At 36.0% G+C, this 8,869-nt stretch overlaps 1 long non-coding RNA gene across 1 annotated transcript; it reads right to left on the bottom strand.

Moving 5' to 3' along the window:
- Positions 1 to 365: 365 nt before the first annotated feature.
- Positions 366 to 2,663, bottom strand: LOC135157059 (uncharacterized). The gene is made up of 3 exons (XR_010296142.1): positions 2,598 to 2,663; positions 977 to 1,101; positions 366 to 443 (listed from the first exon to the last, which is right to left on the bottom strand). It is a non-coding gene; the product is annotated as an uncharacterized LOC135157059 (long non-coding RNA).
- Between the last annotated feature and the right edge of the window lie 6,206 nt (positions 2,664 to 8,869).

Here is an 8,869-nt window from a genome sequence, read left to right as displayed (position 1 = left end):
ACCAATTATTTCTTATTGTCTTATGCATGTCTGTAGGCATGTATATTACATAGCCCAGAACTTAGTAAAGACACATTCTGAATTAATTATATTACCATAATACAACTTATCCCTTTCAAACTACTTATATCATTAAAAGTTCTTTCACTACTACTACATGTAGATGAGTAGAACATTAATAAAGGGTGGGTAGGTGTGCCCTTTGGGAAAATATTTCAATCTTGTGTGAAACCTATGGACCTAAATATCTATACTCCAATTTTTTTTTTCTACAGATGTGTAATTCAAGCAACATTAAATATGTATTGACACGTTTATTCAAATTCATTCAATTTTTAAAATGTGTATACTGTAATTGTGATTAAGTAACTACTTGTTATGAACTTGGCCTCCATATTTCTTCTTATAGTCTGCCCTGGTGATACTCAAACTGCCTGCGGAACCTGCATGGTAAAAAAAAAAAAAAAAAAAAAAAAAAATGAGCTGCTGATATAAATTATTCTAACTCATCTACTTCAGTTTATTAAGAAGTTTTAAACTTTTTTATTAGGCCCTACTCTTCCATGCAATATTATTAAGATAATGCACATGTAGTAATCTATATAGCCAGATAAAAATCATAGATCACTATTTGTAGATCATTATTCAAAAAACTTTTTTGATTAAGTGTGTAAACTCATTTAAATATATATCATAAGATTACTCTCAATATTTTGTCCTTTTTTTTATTTGTGTCTACAGATTAACTGAGTTTTAAAGTGATTTCACATATGACTCATGTAGATAAGAGACATGGACAATAAGTATGCATTGATGAGAATGGAAATACTGGTAAATATGAATCCAAATAAATATTAACTCACTACGGAGCTTTACTATATGGGATAACATGATTCAGAAAAAGTTGCTATAGCCCTCCCCCCCCCCCAAATAAAAAAAAGAAATAGGAGGCCTTCTTTAACGAAAACAAGCATACCTTACAAGTTTTGAGTTCATATATCCTGTTCCTCATCAGATTGTAACTCTTGGTGATGTGTAAATGGTAGTTGACTTGGTACTTCTGACTGGGCTGGGACTGCTAAGAACTTGATCCCATTGGATCTGCAATTCAAAATACACACAATACAGTTTAGAATTTTAGAGGTGATAAATAAAATTCCTCTTTTAAAACAATATTTTCAAAATTTCCAGCTAGTCCTATTCTAAGCCTATGAATATTCCCAACTAGAAAAAAGCTGGTCTTGACCGAAAACTTCCTTCTCTCTATATTATGTTCCACTGACGAAATAGGCATACCTGGCTCTGTTTCCACCGACCATCTTCATTGTCAATAAGAGTCAGTAAATGGTTCAAGCATACGTGGCCTACTATAGCGAGGCCTTTTGTCAATCTTATACACCAAGCCAGCTTTGACAGATGTAGGATAATTAATATTTGTGTGATAATTTGGCTCTCGCTCATTCACCAGTGCAAGACAATTATTATTATTTTTTTTTGTCTAGATCTATAAACCCGTGAATCTCTAAGTCTAAGTGAGTTCCTCTTTAAGTTTGATTTTTATTAAAAAAAGTTAGCTTGCTCGCAAGTTTAAATGACCCTTTGCCTTTCACCATTAAGGTCCAGTGAGGAGGACAATAGAGATAAATCAATTGGATCAGCCCTCTCTCTGCTAGATACTTACAAAATTGAAAATGGGGCACTTAATTTTCTCAACCCTTCCCATAAAAATTGCACTCATGGTATACGATAACTGAGCAGTCTGAAACCTGACAAAGAAATGCTGCCCCCCCCCCAAAAAAAAAAAAAAATTTAACTCTGTTATATTCTCTCTGTTATATTAACTCTGTCAAACCAGACAGATCTAGAATTTCATTTTTAGAAATCTAGATCTAAGTTAGACCTATCCTAGGGCCTTACTTTTTTGTAGTAAAAAGGGACTAATGTTAAAATCTGTCTCAAATCATTCCAGTGGTAATAAGTGGGCATGCAGAGGGAAATCTATTGATCATTCCAAATAGATTTAGTTCATATAAATAATTAATCTAAATTAACTTCTTTTTAAATGCAGATAATTATATTGATTCATAAATAGATGGAATAGTGTCAAAAAAATCAGTAGGCCCAGGCCCAACTTTAAACTTCAACTCAAGCTTGCTTGATTCCCAACACCTAATGACCTAGCCTACATCGCCATCGGCAAATATGCAGCCGACTGGCACCGGCGGTATCAATGCCCATTTCTCGCTCTGATTACGGTATATTATTTGGCTTTATTTAATGCAGCTTTGCCGTTACTGAACAAGTCCACATCTACCCCTGATATTTGACAATGTACTGAAATACATATTTAATAATGACGGACATGAAGCATTCTAATTAACCAACTTAGTTCTACGAAAAACCGTATTATTTTCTGAGAAAATCTGTCAGTCAGATCTCCGATTTATTTGGGATCAGGAAAAAGAAATGGAAATTGTGGTTTAGGCCTATAGTAAACTACACAAAGTACATAAGGCCCTGACTGCAACGCCGAACCCCAGCGGCAAACACATTACAATTACAACCGAGATCAAAGCACGAAATTGAACTTAACTTACTTTTATTTGTATGGAATGCCATAATTTCGATGTAGATGTTCCCTCATATATTTTCTGCTCAGCTGCATTTCACTCAGAAAATCATGATTCCGGATACTAATTCTATAAACAGATAATTAGTCTTGCTATTGTATTTCAGAAAGTTGAATTTCGCAGAGTCAAAAAGAACGACACTTCGCACAGCTATCGCAGGGAATTGTGGGACGGAAAAAAATGTTTAATGCATGACGATATGAATAAAACATTAGCGCTTTAGCCAATCATACAAGTGCATTATGCGTATTTTGACGTCATTACTCATGAATTAAACATTGACCTTCCAAAATCAACCTTCAAATTGTCCACCAGCAGCCATGTTGGCTGTGTACAAAACCTATGGGAAATGAAAACGCGCGGAAAGAGTTCCCTCTCTAGCTCCCTTCGGGAGCTTACGTATACGTAAGATCGTATCTCTGTGTTATGAGAGGACAAGTACAGAGGTTTCACAACATTATATCATTGATGAATCGTTTGTCATATGATTAGAATGAGCAAAAAGAGATGTTTTGGGGTATATTTTCAGTGTCCAAAAGGGGAGAGTTGTTCATCTGTGACATCATAGATCTTGGTCGCATTGCCAATGGGAGGATCTCCATAGCATTAGTGATCTCGACATTCAAATGCTCATAACTCTTCTATTGCTAGTCCTATTTTACTCAAACTTTTGTTGATCTTATTCTTTGATTTTTCTGCTTTCACAAAAGCTAACTTGCTCCAAGAGATTCATTTGTGCGCATTATGATCTGCGCATAGTTTACACTCTGCGCGCTGACGTCACAGTACCACTGGCGTAAATCCGGGGGGGGGGGGATGGGGGGGATATATCCCCCCCCCACTTTTCGAGGAGGGGGGGGGGTGGCCTGTACAAACATCCCCCCCACTTTTTACGAAAGAAATGAAAAAAAAATCACAAGAGATAATTGTTTTAATGGTGAAAATTCTTCCTAAAATACCGCTTAACAAATAAAACAATATTATTGAATCATAAAATGCAAATAAAGAGCCAGTTCACCATTTCCAAACGAAATACTTATGTCCTTATTATAACATTGAAGAGAAACCCCCGTTTCTTCCAATTCATCAATGTTGGGGTCTTTGGGAAGGGATTAAGATGGAATGTCAATTTTTTTTAATGTAATCTCTAATAAAACCATTAAACCATCATGGGGTAAAAAAGATAATAATATTGGAGGGGTATTTGCCATGTGGACATACAGTGACGTAACTACGGGGGGCATGGGGGGCACATCCCCCCCCCCCCATCGGCTGACACACACAAACGGGGAAAGGGGGGGAAAGGAGAAAAGAGGGAGAAAGGAAGAGAAACGTAGTGGGAAAGAAGAAAATATTATTCATTATAATGTTATATTATATTATAATTATGTTACATTACATAAGAAACATTTTTATCATAACTTTATGAAACATAATTTGCCCAGGGCCTACGTCTTCATTGTTCCTGGTGCTCGCATTGTCTGTTTAACGAAATATATAATCATGTTGTACTAAAACATCCCGTTTTCAAGTCAATATAAACCAAATATATTTCCTAGCACTTGAGTTATTTGAATAAATTGAATTGAAATTGAAAATTGAATTTTTGATATTCAGATCAGAAGAAGGGACATTTTAAGGACTGATTTTAGGAATTCATGAAGAGCAGACATATTAAATTGAATTGAAATTGAATAGTTATCATTTTTTTATGTAGTGACATATGCTTCTTTTTCATGACTCAAAAAGTGATTGCCCCATGTTAAGGTCTTCGTATATATGAACGTGATTACGTTCGCATTAGTGGATTGGTGAGATATGTCTGCTCTTCATGAATTCCTAAAATCAGTCCTTAAAATGTCCCTTCTTCTGATCTGAATATCAAAAATTTTCAGCTCGCGCTTCGTGCTCGCATCATTTGGTTAATGAAATACGTATGGTCCTAGTTAATTCCTACAAAGAAACCTTAGTTAGAATGCCCCACTTCAGGTCTGAATTATCTAAATTTTCAGCTCGCGCTTCGCGCTCGCAATGTTTAGCGAGACAGGTACCTATCATGATTACACAAATTTGATTATAATGTCCCTTTTTAGGTGTGAATATAAAAAAAAAATTCAGCTCGCGCTTCGCGCTCGCATTATTTGATCAGTGAGATACATATCCGTTTAATGACATTGTCCTTAAAATTTCTCTATTAGGTCAGTATAACTGGCAACTGAGCGCGATTCGCGCGCTCACTAGCGCACTCACTCAGTGATTCAAACATTTTGCTGGTGCCCCCCAATGCCGTGACACACGGTACGCCACTGTGGACATATCAATGACAATTCCTTGCATATCTAAAAACACGAGTGCAAAAAAAATGCCAAAAAATTTCAGTCATCCCCCCCACCCATCAACACGGATTAATGCCAGTGCACAGTACAATGGATGAACAGGTGATTAATTAGCTGCGGGTATGAGCTGATTTTTCTCATCTTCTGCACTTTAACTACAGATCCGATGCGTTATTTGATGAAGCTAAAAAATTGAATTATTCCATGGACCATTCAAAAAAATATTCTCTACAATTTCAAAATACTTTACTCTGCAGTGCTGCCAAGAATCACGAATACTACCCCGAGTTTGAATAAATGGTAGAGTGGTTTTGATTTTTTCTTCACATAGATACAAAGCATTCGGCCCATTTTTGGTGTGTTAAAAAGCACATTTGCTCTAATAAAAATGCTGATAGTTTAAAAACAAGCACATGAACCCCTATTTTTTAATGTTTGTACCTCTTAGGTATACCTTCCTCTACAACTCTGCAAATTTTGGTGAAAATGACATGGATTTTGAATAAAGTGCAGCATTTATTGTACGTTTGTAGTTTGTTACTGAAATTTTACATTTTTTAGATTGGGATTGTGTTATCTTTTACGCCATTTTTAAGAACTGACAGTGCTGTTAAACTTAAAATTGCAATCAAATAGCACTATTAATAGATTCTCCATTCTAACGATACAATTATTAACTCTCTTGCGAAATTTGATGACTTTTTGACTGAGTAATGGAGGTTTAAACTCATTGTAGTAATCTTGGGCGGTCTAAAAATGCCAAATTTTTTGAATGCGCAATTCTTAAGAGCATCAATTTGGGTGAACTTTGAAGCTCTATAGCAAAAAATCAAGCACATGGACCTATGTTAATTTTTGCATATTTCGAATATTAAGGTTCTAAAGTATCTATGTGCAAAGTTTGGTGAAAATGACATGGATTTCACTTTAACTGTGGAACGTCCTTAAATTCAAACGTCTCGAAGATTGTCATAATGCGCACGAAAATGGTATTTAGTTAAAAGACATAGTTATCCGAACTTACAGATGGCTGAAAATATGGAATTTCAATAATGCACTATTCCACAATATGATTGCTTCAAATATTAGTATATGACTGATTTGTATAACATTTGAATATATTAAGAATTAAAGGGAGTATGTTTCTATATGACATGGCATGAGTGCAGCTGAAAGTAATTCAGATCAAGAAGAATCAAACAAATTTGGTAAAATGTAAACAACATCGGACAAGGATAACAGAGTTATGATATTCTAAAGATCCGCATTTCGGCCAGTTCTATAGGCCTTAAATTTCTTCTTTAACATTCAATGGAGAAAAGTAATCTCTCCTGTATATTCCATCTTTTTGAATCATATAAATTTATGATTATTCAAATTTCCTCCCCCTAGAATAAAAAATATTGTATCAAACAAAATTTAATGCAATTGTTCATTAATTTATGGATATTATTTTAATATAAGAGACATTACATGATTTAAAAAACGACTTCATGTAAGAACATTTTATAAGCGAAACGAAAGTTGAAACACGACATCATGATCACTTCAAATGGATAGTCATGACTGCGTGCATTTTATTTTCACAAAATACTGCTGACCTCAAAATTCTCTTTTGTAAATTTGACTCTTTTGTAAATGATGTCTCTTTTAGTATTATGATGAAATAAGTTGCAGCAACAAATAACTGAAGTATACTGAATCAGTTCCAACTGTTTTAGTCCCAGGTAAAAATAAAGTGGTAGAAAATCATATAATAATATACAAAAGAACGAGGGGGATATCCGATATGATATCATCAGCCCACCTAATGAATATTCATGAAGACATTGATATCTATATCAAATTCTCAATAACAATTACATTACGACTATGATGAACCCCCTGCCTTTCGGGGCATCTTAGACCCCGTCCCCCTTTTCTGTGCACCAATGTTCACCGCTAGATCGATGAAGTGATTAATAAAGATCAATTTGGTTGATTTTCAAGACATAAAATGGTGATTTCGATTAGCAGCGAATTTATTACCAGACCAAAGTGGAATTGTTGGAATATACACGTACATAATATAGCACGCCATAATAGCAGGCGCCGTATTTTCGTCAATGCACCCCCACATTTCGGGGCATCGTAGACCCCATCCCCCTTTTCTGTGCACCAATGTTCACCCCTAAATCGATGAAGTGATTTATAAAGATCAATTTGGTCGATTTTCAAGACATAAAATGGTGATTTCGATTAGCGGCGAATGTATTACCAGACCAAAGTGGAATTGTTGGAATACACGTATATAATACATAATTATATAACACGCGCTATATTTTCGTCCAAGCACCCCCTACCTTTCGGGGCATCGTAGACCCCGTCCCCCTTTTCTGTGCACCAATGTTCACCCCTAAATCGATGAAGTGATTAATAAAGATCAATTTGGTTGATTTTCAAGACATAAAATGGTGATTTCGATTAGCGGCGAATTTATTACCAGACCAAAGTGGAATTGTTGGAATACACGTATATAATACATAATTATATAACACGCGCTATATTTTCGTCCATGCACCCCCTACCTTTCGGGGCATCGTAGACCCCGTCCCCCTTTTCTGTGCACCAATGTTCACCCCTAAATCGATGAAGTGATTAATAAAGATCAATTTGGTAGATTTTCAAGACATAAAAAGGTGATTTCGATTAGCGGCGAATTTATTACCAGACCAAAGTGGAATTGTTGGAATACACGTATATAATACATAATTATATAACACGCGCTATATTTTCGTCCATGCACCCCCTACCTTTCGGGGCATCGTAGACCCCGTCTCCCTTTTCTGTGCACCAATGTTCACCCCTAAATCGATGAAGTGATTAATAAAGATAATTTTGGTAGATTTTCAAGACATAAAATGGTGATTTCGATTAGCGGCGAATTTATTACCAGACCAAAGTGGAATTGTTGGAATATACACGTACATAATATAGCACGCCATAATAGCAGGCGCCGTATTTTCGTCAATGCACCCCCACCTTTCGGGGCATCGTAGACCCCGTCTCCCTTTTCTGTGCACCAATGTTCACCCCTAGATCGATAAAGTGATTAATAAAGATCAATTTGGTCGATTTTCAAGACATAAAAAGGTGATTTAGATTAGCGGCGAATTTATTACCAGACCAAAGTGGAATTGTTGGAATACACGTATATAATACATAATTATATAACACGCGCTATATTTTCGTCCATGCACCCCCTACCTTTCGGGGCATCGTAGACCCCGTCCCCCTTTTCTGTGCACCAATGTTCATCCCTACATCGATGAAGTGATTAATAAAGATCAATTTGGTTGATTTTCAAGACATAAAATGGTGATTTCGATTAGCGGTGAATTTATTACCAGACCAAAGTGGAATTATTGGAATACACGTATATAATACATGATTATATAACACGCGCTATATTTTCGCCCATGCACCCGCTACCTTTTGGGGCATCGTAGACCCCGTCCCCCTTTTCTGTGCACCAATGTTCACCCCTAGATCGATGAAGTGATTTATAAAGATCAATTTGGTCGATTTTCAAGACATAAAAAGGTGATTACGATTAGCGGCGAATTTATTACCAGACCAAAGTGGAATTGTTGGAATACACGTATATAATACATAATTATATAACACGCGCTATATTTTCGTCCATGCACCCCCTACCTTTCGGGGCATCGTAGACCCCGTCGCCCTTTTCTGCATGTGCACCAATGTTCACCCCTAAATCGATGAAGTGATTAATAAAGATCAATTTGGTTGATTTTCAAGACATAAAATGGTGATTTCGATTAGCGGCGAATGTATTACCAGACCAAAGTGGAACTGTTGGAATATACACGTACATAATATAGCACGCCATAATAGCAGGCG

Source organism: Lytechinus pictus, chromosome 16 (assembly GCF_037042905.1).
Source record: "Lytechinus pictus isolate F3 Inbred chromosome 16, Lp3.0, whole genome shotgun sequence".
Taxonomy (NCBI): domain Eukaryota; kingdom Metazoa; phylum Echinodermata; class Echinoidea; order Temnopleuroida; family Toxopneustidae; genus Lytechinus; species Lytechinus pictus.
Note: the sequence above shows the minus strand (reverse complement) of the source record. Positions and strands in the feature narration are given on the sequence as shown.